At 48.0% G+C, this 12,438-nt stretch overlaps 1 protein-coding gene and 1 long non-coding RNA gene across 2 annotated transcripts in view; one reads left to right on the top strand and one right to left on the bottom strand.

Annotated features, from left to right (window-relative positions):
* The window catches only part of LOC135055953 (uncharacterized), a 78,523-nt gene extending 76,621 nt beyond the window's left edge, over window positions 1–1,902 (bottom strand). Inside the window, exon 1 of the long non-coding RNA XR_010243858.1 lies at window positions 1,836–1,902. This is a non-coding gene — a long non-coding RNA (uncharacterized LOC135055953). The remainder of the gene's footprint in view (window positions 1–1,835) is intronic.
* Window positions 1–12,438, top strand: part of ADAMTS12 (ADAM metallopeptidase with thrombospondin type 1 motif 12) — a 1,230,701-nt gene that overhangs the window by 1,128,174 nt on the left and 90,089 nt on the right. The window lies entirely within an intron of this gene.

Raw genomic sequence — 12,438 nt, 5'->3', positions numbered from 1 at the left:
CAGACGAGGTGTCAGTGACAGCAGTGGATTGTGAGGAGACGAGCGCTCGCTTAGAGAATGTTAGGTTCCTGGTGCTCAGAACAAGGGAGATGTTGCGCAGTGAGTCCTGAGCACCAGAACGTGACACTGAAACAAGGTGTGGTGTGGAAATAGCCCCTAGCACCCTACCTCCGTTGTTTTACCCGTGTGGTCAGTTCACGCCTGCATGACTATGGTTTCTTGGGCCCATGGCAGCCGCATTTGAAGGACGGATTAGGTCTGCCCAACTCCGATGCCCCCGCAGGTCTTAAAGGGAGACAAAGCGTGAACTGAGACAGGGTAATAACAAGGGGACCTCTAACTGAAACAACCAAAGCCAGGGGCTACTGACTAGCCTTAAACTAGATGTATGTGCGGCTTGCCGCCAAAGGAAAAGAACAACCAAAGGAAATGCTGTCCACACGCCGACACAATACTTTTGTGTACCGGCGGTGACAGCATAAGCAGAACCCCCTGCAAAACACCAGTAACTAAATATAACAAAGGAATACAGCGGCCTAGGCCGACGGACGCGGCAAAGCCGCTACTCACAGAACCGGTACAAATACTGGCAAACGGACAGGAACCCCCAATGCTGCCGACACAGACTCTCAGAACTGGAGGACAGGCAGAATCCCAAACGACAGACCGGTGGACACCAAGAAGCCAGAAACTCGACCAGGCACAGGCAAAGCCACAGGACTTCTGGACAGGAATGTTTCACGGCAGGACACGGAATCAGACACAGGAACTGACACAGGAATCGACACAGGAACCGACACCGGAAGCAGCTAGACAGACACTGCTAGACAGGAGCTCAGGCACTGGCAGGGACTAGCTCAGAACTCAAGAACTCTGGAACCCAGGAAATATCACCAGCGTCTGTGAATTGCACTGAGCCAGCATATAACAGAGAGGCCTAATTAATTATGTCGTGCAGCTGCCCTGTTGCATGACTCCAAACTGACAAAATGCAATTAGCAGACAGGTGAGGCCAACCACATGGAAACAGGCTGCAATTACACAGACTCACCACTGACATAAAACAATACTCTTCTAAACCAGAGCAAAGGGAAATCCTGGCCTGCAAGAGAACTAAAAACATAAAATAGGAATGAACCACTACCTGTGGTTCATAACCGTATCCTCTCCTTAAGGGTGAGCTCCGAGCACCCCATGACACCCACGGGGAACATAAACAGAAGTATAACATAAAATACATAACCAAAATGCAAAACAGGAATGAGTCACAGCCGTGGCTCATAACAGAGGACCTCTTGGACGTAGGCAAGCGATAGTCAGAATTTTTAGTAGTCAGGGACTGCTTCTTTAATTGAGCAGATAAATCATCCGCCCACGGCAGGTTACTGCAGGGATCACATACGGTTGTACCGGCATTGGGGGTCCCATAGGGGGTGTTAGTTTATGAACTAGCGTATGCAGAAGCATGGAAAAAGTGGCCCACGGAGGGTCAGTATGTGCCTCCGTTGCTACAGTCCCACTGGGGGGCAAGGAGCCCCCAGAACCAGAGCCCACAGCTGCTATATTCTCCCCATATGTGCCTGTGGCTTTAGCAACACCAGCAGTGTGTTCTGCCCCAGAACCGTTACCCTCAGAAGCAGACATGATATAACTTGCAGTATGAGGTAACACAGTACAATTATTAGCAGCACTATATCCCTAAACCCAAACCCCTGCGCAGTGTAGTCAGCACCAGCAGAGATAAAGGAGAGATATGGTGACTAAATCACAGAGAAAAGTACGTAATACAGTATTTCTTTGTGAAAATCCTATATTAAATAACACCTGACGTTTACCTCATAAAAAGCTTTTCTCAGGGCTGCTTGGAGCAGCCCCTCTGTTAAGTGCCTGCTTACCAACTGACAAACTGAGCTCCTGTGCTGGGAGGCGGGGTTATAGAGGAGGCGGCGCTATGCATTCTGGGAACAGTCAAAGCTTTGAGCCTGTTGGTGCCTCGGATCAAGATCCTACTCTACTCTACACCCCATTGTCCAGACTTGTGGAGGCCAGTGTACCCCGCAGCAGAAAGGGCAGATACCATTGGGGCACTTTGTTTTGGGAGGTAATATGGGGGTTCTATGTGCACTGGGGGGGGGGGGGTAATATGGAGACAGTACTGGGGTTAATATGGGTTACTGTGTGTACTTGGGGTCATATAGGGGATTGTGTGTCCTAGAGGTTATATAGGGGTGCTGTGTGTACTGGGAGAAATACCATGTGGTGCACTATGGGTGTCATTCAGACCCAGCCGCAGCAGCGGCCTGCAGTGCAGTTTGCCAGTGGCTGTACACATTGCGGTGACATCCCCTATGGATGTGACCACAATGTGATTGACGGGCAAGGCTGTTGCAAGGCAGAGTTTTGGCGTTGCGGGGGTGACGCTGGGCAAACGGGGCCGGGCAAGTTTTGCAGGGTGGCTGTGTGACATGACACGTGACTCAGTTGAGGATATAACAGGGCAAAATGACAGGGTTTCAAACAATGGGGTAGATGTATGATAGTTTCTTATGGGGGAGAAGTGGTATCAGCCCACGTTATATATGCACTGATACCGCTTCCTCCCCATGTATAATTGCGGTGGTGTGTGCTGAATGACACAATGCTATTTTTAAGACAGCATGAGCACACCGATGTGCGGGGCAGAGTAAGAATGGTCAGTGGCACTGACCATTCTAACACCTGCAGCTATCAATGTTGACAGCTGCAGGTGTCATTGCCCCATTGACAACCATTGTAGCGGCTGCCGGCTCCAGGATGCACACGGGAGATCTCACGATAGTAGCGAGATCTTGCGCATGCGCACTGGAGCCGACCAGGGGATGAGACACTGAGAATCAGGGATTGCTGGAGGGAATTTTCACACCCACACTCTGGCAAACAAGATGTTCCTAGAAATACCCATCCCTTTCAAGCACCTGAATGATATCACTAAGCTAATTGAACATCTGCCACTAAGTATATATGTCTGTTGTGAGAGGCAGAGAGGTTCCTGCATTAGGAGGAGGTGCAGGCCCTGACATGCCACATGGAGCATTATGGGGTTGCTCCAAGGTAGGTAGCTCTTAGCTTAGATATATTTAAGTAAGGAGCCATTATCATGTGGCTCCTTGCTGGTTAATCATATTACAGATTGGGGTAATGGAGGTGTGAGGTGTGGTGCCTCTGGACTGGCTGAGCTGGATGGCTTTAGTGTGGCATACCTTTACATTCTATTAACACTTATCACTTACTAATTCCTTTAACACTATTTCTCCATTTTAATTACATCTCATTTTTGTATCACTTCCTTTATAGCTTCGGCTTCCTAACACTAATTTATTAACACTATAGTTTTTTTCACTGGTATGCTGCGCTGGGCTTTCTGGCTTATGCTGATTTTTGGGGTGCCACACCCTGCACCTAGATATAGCCCTAGGGATCCCATATATACAGAGAGGCCTTGACGCAGCTTTGAGGCTTATTCATACATTTGCGCAAATATATGTAACTGAGGTCTCTGAATTAATATATTGTGTGGGATTTAAATCTGGTTACTGTTATCGTTCGGGTTGCTGGGGGAAACAAAATGCCTTTTTTTCTTGCTTAGAAATACCTTTAAGAAATACTTTTAAGCACCTGAATGATATCACTAAGCTAATTGAGCATCTGCCACTATATATGTTCTTACATCTTGTCGCTATTGCTTCTTGCTTCGCCTTGGTAAATAGGCGAAGTGGGTAGACTTATACGGTATCATACATTCCCCCCAAAGTGAGACTAGACCAACCAAGTGTAGAAGGGAGGTGTGAGTGGAGTTGAGGGAGGTTTAAGTGAAAGTTCTAGAGTGTAATTATTCTGAATATGTAGTGGTGGGGGCGGGGAGGGGGGCGCCAGTCCCTTACTTTGCCAGGGGATCTCAGACCCCTAGATACACCCCTGCCCCGAGGCACCCCAGGGTGACTTAGCACACAGTTTGAGAACCACGTCCCCAATGTATCAAAAGTATTATCTACACATATACACATTTACAGTGGGGTTTTTTTTTTAGCAGGAACCCGTAGAAACTCAATTCCTGAACCTCTCGTTAAATATGACATCTTCAGGAACTAAGTTCCTGAACCTGTCCTAGGCCAAAATTTATTTTCCATAAGATTTAAAGTTAATTTCTCTGACGTCCTAGTGGATGCTGGGAACTCCGTAAGGACCATGGGGAATAGCGGCTCCGCAGGAGACTGGGCACAAAAGTAAAAGCTTTAGGACTACCTGGTGTGCACTGGCTCCTCCCCCTATGACCCTCCTCCAAGCCTCAGTTAGATTTTTGTGCCCGGCCGAGAAGGGTGCACACTAGGGGCTCTCCTGAGCTTCTTAGTGAAAGTTTAAGTTTAGGTTTTTTATTTTCAGTGAGACCTGCTGGCAACAGGCTCACTGCATTGAGGGACTAAGGGGAGAAGAAGCGAACTCACCTGAGTGCAGAGTGGATTGGGCTTCTTAGGCTACTGGACACCATTAGCTCCAGAGGGACCGAACACAGGCCCAGCCTCGGAGCTCGGTCCCAGAGCCGCGCCGCCGGCCCCCTTACAGAGCCAGAAGCAAGAAGAGGTCCGGAAAAATCGGCGGCAGAAGACATCAGTCTTCAACAAGGTAGCGCACAGCACTGCAGCTGTGCGCCATTGTTACTCAGGCACACTTCACACTCCGGTCACTGAGGGTGCAGGGCGCTAGGGGGGGGCGCCCTGAGCAGCAATGTAAAACACCTTGGCTGGCATAAATACACCACATATAACCCCCAGGGCTATATGGATGTATTTTAACCCCTGCCAGAACTCACCAAAAAAGCGGGAGAAAAGGCCACCGAGAAGGGGGCGGAGCCTATCTCCTCAGCACACGGGCGCCATTTTCCATCACAGCTCCGCTGGAAGGACGTCTCCCTGACTCTCCCCTGCAGTCCTGCACTACAGAAAAGGGTAAAAAAAGAGAGGGGGGCACTAATTTGGCGCAGTTTTTGATACTAACAGCAGCTATAAAGGGAAAAGCACATTTTATAGTGGTATTCCTGTCTATATATAGCGCTCTGGTGTGTGCTGGCATACTCTCCCTCTGTCTCCCCAAAGAGCTAGTGGGGTCCTGTCCTCTATCAGAGCATTCCCTGTGTGTGTGCGGTGTGTCGGTACGATTGTGTCGACATGTTTGAGGAGGAAAATGAGATGGAGGCGGAGCAATTGCCTATTATACAGTTGTCACCCCCTAGGGAGTCGACACCTGAGTGGATGAGCTTATGGAAGGAATTGCGTGACAGTGTCAGCTCTTTACGACAGACAGTTGACGACATGAGACAGCCGGCTACTCAGCTTGTGCCTGTCCAGGGGTCTCAAACGCCATCAGGGGCTTTAAAACGCCCGTTGCCTCAAATGGCAGACACAGACACGGATACTGACTCCAGTGTCGATGATGAGGAGACATACGTGACTTCCACTAGGGCCACACGTTACATGATTGAAGCAATGAAAATTGTATTGCATATCTCTGATAATACAAGTACCACTAAAAAGGGTATTATGTTTGGTGAGAAAAAACTGCCTGTAGTTTTTCCTGTATCCGAGGAATTAAATGAAGTGTGTGATGAGGCGTGGGTTTCCCCCGATAAAAAACTGATAATTCCTAAAAGGTTATTGGCACCGTACCCTTTCCCGCCAGAGGATAGGGCACGTTGGGAAACACCCCCTAGGGTGGATAAAGCGCTCACACGCTTGTCTAAACAGGTAGCACTACCCTCTCCTGATACGGCCGCCCTAAAGGAACCTGCCGATAGAAAGCTGGAGAATATCCTAAAATGTATATACTCTCACACGGGTGTTATACTGCGACCAGCAATCGCCTCAGCCTGGATGTGCAGTGCGGGCCTGGCGTGGTCGGATTCCCTGACTGAAAATATTGATACCCTAGATAGGGACAGTATATTACTGACTATAGAGCATTTGAAGGATGCATTTCTATATATGCGTGATGCACAGAGGGATATTTGCCGACTGGCATCAAGAGTTAGCGCGCTGTCCATTTCTGCAAGTTGAGGTTTATGGACGCGGCAGTGGTCAGGCGATGCGGATTCTAAAAGGCACATGGAAGTATTGCCTTATAAGGGGGAGGAGTTATTTGGGGTAGGTCTATCAGACCTGGTAGCCACGGCAACTGCTGGAAAATCCACATTTTTACCCCAGGTAGCTTCTCAACCTAAGAAGACGCCGTATTATCAGGCGCAGTCCTTTCGGCCCCATAAGGGCAAGCGGGCAAAAGGCGCCTCATTTCTGCCCCGTGGCAGAGGGAGAGGGAAAAGGCTGCAACAAACAGCCAGTTCCCAGGAACAAAAGCCCTCTCCCGCCTCCGCAAAGTCCTCAGCATGACGCTGGGGCTTTAGAAGCGGACTCAGGCACGGTGGGGGCCCGTCTCAAGAAGTTCAGTGCGCAGTGGGCCCACTCGCAAGTGGACCCCTGGATCCTTCAAGTGGTATCTCAGGGGTACAAATTGGAATTCGAGACGTCTCCCCCTCGCCGTTTTCTAAAGTCTGCTTTACCGACGTCTCCCTCAGACAGGGAGGCAGTATTGGAAGCCATTCACAAGCTGTATTCCCAGCAGGTGATAATCAAGGTACCCCTCCTACAACAGGGAAAGGGGTACTATTCCACACTATTTGTGGTACCGAAGCCGGACGGCTCGGTGAGACCAATTTTAAACCTAAAATCCTTGAACACTTACATACAAAGGTTCAAATTCAAGATGGAGTCACTCAGAGCAGTGATTGCAAACCTGGAAGAAGGGGACTATATGGTGTCTCTGGACATCAAAGATGCTTACCTACATGTCCCAATTTACCCTTCTCACCAAGTGTACCTCAGGTTTGTGGTACAGAACTGTCACTATCAGTTTCAGACGCTGCCGTTTGGATTGTCCACGGCACCCAGGGTCTTTACCAAGGTAATGGCCGAAATGATGATACTCCTTCGAAGGAAGGGAGTTTTAGTTATCCCTTACTTGGACGATCTCCTGATAAGGGCAAGATCCAGGGAACAGTTGGAAGTCGGGGTAGCACTATCTCAGATAGTGCTGCGCCAGCACGGTTGGATTCTCAATCTTCCAAAATCACAGCTGATCCCGACGACACGACTTCTATTCCTAGGGATGATCCTGGACACAGTCCAGAAAAAGGTGTTTCTCCCGGAGGAGAAAGCCAGGGAGTTATCCGAACTAGTCAGAAATCTCCTAAAACCAGGCCAAGTCTCAGTGCATCAATGCACAAGGGTCCTGGGAAAGATGGTGGCTTCTTACGAAGCAATCCCATTCGGCAGATTCCACGCAAGAACCTTCCAGTGGGATCTGCTAGACAAATGGTCCGGGTCGCATCTTCAGATGCATCAGCGGATAATCTTGTCACCAAGGACAAGGGTGTCTCTCCTGTGGTGGTTGCAGAGTGCTCATCTTCTAGAGGGCCGCAGATTCGGCTTTCAGGACTGGGTCCTGGTGACCACGGATGCCAGCCTGAGAGGCTGGGGAGCAGTCACACAGGGAAGAAATTTCCAGGGCTTGTGGTCAAGCCTGGAGACATTACTTCACATAAATATCCTGGAGCTAAGGGCCATCTACAATGCTCTAAGCCTAGCAAGACCTCTGCTTCAAGGTCAGCCGGTGCTGATCCAGTCAGACAACATCACGGCAGTCGCCCACGTAAACAGACAGGGCGGCACGAGAAGCAGGAGGGCAATGACAGAAGTTGCAAGGATTCTCCGCTGGGCGGAAAATCATGTGATAGCACTGTCAGCAGTGTTCATTCCGGGAGTGGACAACTGGGAAGCAGACTTCCTCAGCAGACACGACCTCCACCCGGGGGAGTGGGGACTTCACCCAGAAGTCTTCCACATGATTGTGAACCGTTGGGAAAAACCAAAGGTGGACATGATGGCGTCCCGCCTCAACAAAAAACTAGACAGGTATTGCGCCAGGTCAAGGGACCCTCAGGCAATAGCTGTGGATGCTCTGGTAACACCGTGGGTGTACCAGTCAGTGTATGTGTTCCCTCCTCTGCCTCTCATACCCAAGGTACTGAGAATCATAAGAAGGAGAGGAGTAAGGACTATACTCGTGGCTCCGGATTGGCCAAGAAGGACTTGGTACCCGGAACTTCAAGAGATGCTCACAGAGGACCCGTGGCCTCTACCTCTAAGAAAGGACCTGCTCCAGCAGGGACCCTGTCTGTTCCAAGACTTACCGCGGCTGCGTTTGACGGCATGGCGGTTGAACGCCGGATCCTGAAGGAAAAAGGCATTCCGGATGAAGTCATCCCTACCCTGATCAAAGCCAGGAAGGATGTAACCATACAGCATTATCACCGTATTTGGCGTAAATATGTTGCGTGGTGTGAGGCCAGGAAGGCCCCTACAGAGGAATTTCAACTGGGTCGTTTCCTGCATTTCCTGCAAACAGGACTGTCTATGGGCCTAAAATTAGGGTCCATTAAGGTTCAAATTTCGGCCCTGTCGATTTTCTTCCAGAAAGAACTGGCTTCAGTTCCTGAAGTTCAGACGTTTGTCAAGGGGGTACTGCATATACAGCCTCCTTTTGTGCCTCCAGTGGCACCTTGGGATCTCAATGTAGTTTTGGGGTTCCTAAAATCACATTGGTTTGAACCACTCTCCACTGTAGACTTAAAATATCTCACTTGGAAAGTGGTAATGCTGTTAGCCCTGGCTTTAGCCAGGCGTGTCTCAGAATTGGCGGCTTTATCCTATAAAAGCCCTTACCTAATTTTTCATACGGACAGGGCAGAATTGAGGACTCGTCCTCAATTTCTCCCTAAGGTGGTTTCAGCGTTTCACTTGAACCAGCCTATTGTGGTACCTGCGGCTACTAGGGACTTGGAGGACTCCAAGTTGCTGGACGTAGTCAGGGCCCTGAAAATATATGTTTCCAGGACGGCTGGAGTCAGGAAATCTGACTCGCTGTTTATCCTGTATGCACCCAACAAGCTGGGTGCTCCTGCTTCTAAGCAAACTATTGCTCGTTGGATTTGTAGTACAATTCAGCTTGCACATTCTGTGGCAGGCCTGCCACAGCCAAAATCTGTAAAAGCCCATTCCACAAGGAAGGTGGGCTCATCTTGGGCGGCTGCCCGAGGGGTCTCGGCTTTACAACTTTGCCGAGCAGCTACTTGGTCAGGGGTAAACACGTTTGCTAAATTCTACAAATTTGATACCCTGGCTGAGGAGGACCTTGAGTTCTCTCATTCGGTGCTGCAGAGTCATCCGCACTCTCCCGCCCGTTTGGGAGCTTTGGTATAATCCCCATGGTCCTTACGGAGTTCCCAGCATCCACTAGGACGTCAGAGAAAATAAGAATTTACTTACCGATAATTCTATTTCTCGTAGTCCGTAGTGGATGCTGGGCGCCCATCCCAAGTGCGGATTGTCTGCAATACTTGTACATAGTTATTGTTACAAAAATCGGGTTATTATTGTTGTGAGACATCTTTTCAGAGGCTCCTCTGTCATCATGCTGTTAACTGGGTTCAGATCACAGGTTGTACGGTGTGATTGGTGTGGCTGGTATGAGTCTTACCCGGGATTCAAAATCCTTCCTTATTGTGTACGCTCGTCCGGGCACAGTATCCTAACTGAGGCTTGGAGGAGGGTCATAGGGGGAGGAGCCAGTGCACACCGGGTAGTCCTAAAGCTTTTACTTTTGTGCCCAGTCTCCTGCGGAGCCGCTATTCCCCATGGTCCTTACGGAGTTCCCAGCATCCACTACGGACTACGAGAAATAGAATTATCGGTAGGTAAATTCTTATTTTTTTGTGCCTTTTTTTTATAGCTACAACTCCAGACCTGTAGTTCTTGAACCTATTTTTCAAGAAAAATAGTACTGCACATTTATCCATCATTGTATTCTCCTTGCTCACTGGGGGAATTCAATTACAGGTAGGTGCAGGTTTGCAAAAGGTATTAAACTTGCACACTTAGGGCCTAATTCAGACCTGAATACAGCAGCAAAATTTTTCTCTAATGGGCAAAACCATGTGCAGTGCAGGTGGGGTAGATGTAACATGTGCAGAGAGAGTTAGATTTGGGCATACCTCCCAACTTTTTCCTCGCTGATAGAGGGACAGGGGCGCGTTCCCGGAAAGGGGGCGTGGCCTAAGAAAAGGGGTCGTGGCTTCGCGGAGGACCCGCGATCACGAGCCACGCCCCCATTTTCATCACTGAGGGGGCATGCCCAGCGCTCTGTGAGCCGCTGGCATGCCCCCTCTCCCTCTGACTGAAGTGAATAGACGCTGTGCGCATGCGCACAGCGTCTATTCACCGCTGCTCTGCTAAGCAGGGCAGCGAGACACAGAGCCTCCCAACTGCCTCCCCCCCCCCATCGCGGGACACTGCAGCCCGCGGGTGGGACAGCGGGACAGTCCCCAAAAAACAGGACTGTCCCGTGAAAATCGGGACAGTTGGGAGGTATGGATTTGGGTGAGGTGTGTTCAAACTGAAATCTAAATTGCAGTGTAAAAATAAAGCAGCCAGTATTTACCCTGCACAGAAACAAAATAACCCACCCAAATCTAACTCTCTCTGCACATGTTATATCTGCTCCACCTGCACTGCACATGGTTTACCCATAAGAGAAAAATGTTGCTGCTGTGATCAGGTCTGAATTAGTTCCATAGCCTATAAATTTGCACACTTTGCCTTCGTGCGCGCACCCAAGATTCAAACAATTCAATTAGAAATGACAGTTTGCACTAATCTTGGGAATTTTGTCCAAAAAAAGAACTTGGAAAATAGCATGAAAAAGTGGGGAGACCTTCCTAGACCCCTAAAAAGTTACAACTTCCTTGGCAGAATCATATAGAAGACTGTTAGTGGTCATAAGGAGAGTACTGTACCTCGTAAAAAGGCGTCCATTTGCTAATTTGTGCATTTAAAAAAAAAAAAAGTACAATAATGTAAAAAGCTTATGAATTTCGTTTAATTAACAAGGGATTTAGCAAAAAAAATGCAAAAAGAAAAAAAAAAGGGGTTTGTGGGTAATTTGAGGCCACTTTTCATTTTATTTATTTTTTTAATCTAAAAAAATTATAAAAAGCAATTATTTTTCATTGAAATAAATACTTGAATTAAAATTGGAGTGCATAAACTATCAAAAAAGTTGATTTTGGGGTGACTTGAAGCCATCTATTTTTTTTTCACCCCAAAAAATTACTTTTAATTATTGGCCCAATTAAGCTACTGTAATTGAAAATTTCCAAATGCCTAACTAGTCATTGACGGAGGGAGTGTCCAAGGGGTTGTGAATCAAGTTCTGACATTTTTACCTTAAAATATAGATTTTTCCTACCATTTCACCTTCTCAGGGGGTATGGACAAAAACAGGCAAATTTACCTTGAAAAAGGAATGAAAGTTTGGATTTGAGGTACAAATGTAATTCGCAATGCGAATTTGCAGTGATTTTGCCTCGCAGGACCACACTCGCACCCAGAGGCAGAACTCTGGGAGGCAACGGAGTCATCTGCCGCCGGGCTCCTGCTCTGAAGGGGGGCACCTCTCCTCCCATTCTGTGACACCATTGAATTAAGTTAATTGATAGCTGCCGCTGTCTTTTCAGTGGCCGACTTCCTCACTGGTCCCTGCACCTTACAAATCACACCCTCTTTATTATACTGAATATACACATTTTACAAGTGTCATACCCAGGATTAGAAACCACAACCTATTACACTGGAAGCAGGCACCTTACTGATGAAGCTATTTGCTGCTGTATAGGAAATATGAGAATTCTAACTATATGAAGATACTTCTCTGACAATTACATGTAACTTCATATAGTTAGAATTCTCATGCTTCCTCTACAGGAGCAAATAACGCCATCAGTAAAGTGTCTGCTGTTAGTGTAACAGGTCATGGGTTCTAATCCTGGGTATGACTGCTAAGAAATGTGTGATTTAAAATAAAAGACAATTAAATGTATAAATACAGTATATACATACATATATTTATCTTAATATAGGAAATAGGGGGGCACCAATATTTATCTTGCCTCCGGGCAACTGTGACGGACTTACGCCACTGCTCGCACCCAATTGAGTTCCCCCCACTGTCTCTCCCTTCTGTGTCACCCATGTCTGTCTGCCTCTGCCCCCTTTAGCGTGTAAGCTCTCACGAGCAGGGCCCTCCTCCCACATGTGCTCTTTCCTTCCTCACTTTTACCATCATCTCCTCACTACTGCCAACAAGGGCACCAAACCTTTGTGTACAGATGGCAGTGCAAATGCAGCAATGGTTATATACTGTAGCTTGTATCCCACGTTGTGCAATGTTTTGTATAGCAACAAGTCTTTTGCACTTTTCTCTTGTTTTGTTTCTGTGTTTTTGTAAGGCATTGCGGAC

Source organism: Pseudophryne corroboree, chromosome 1 (assembly GCF_028390025.1).
Source record: "Pseudophryne corroboree isolate aPseCor3 chromosome 1, aPseCor3.hap2, whole genome shotgun sequence".
Lineage (NCBI taxonomy): Eukaryota > Metazoa > Chordata > Amphibia > Anura > Myobatrachidae > Pseudophryne > Pseudophryne corroboree.
This window is presented reverse-complemented; position numbering and strand designations above follow the sequence as displayed.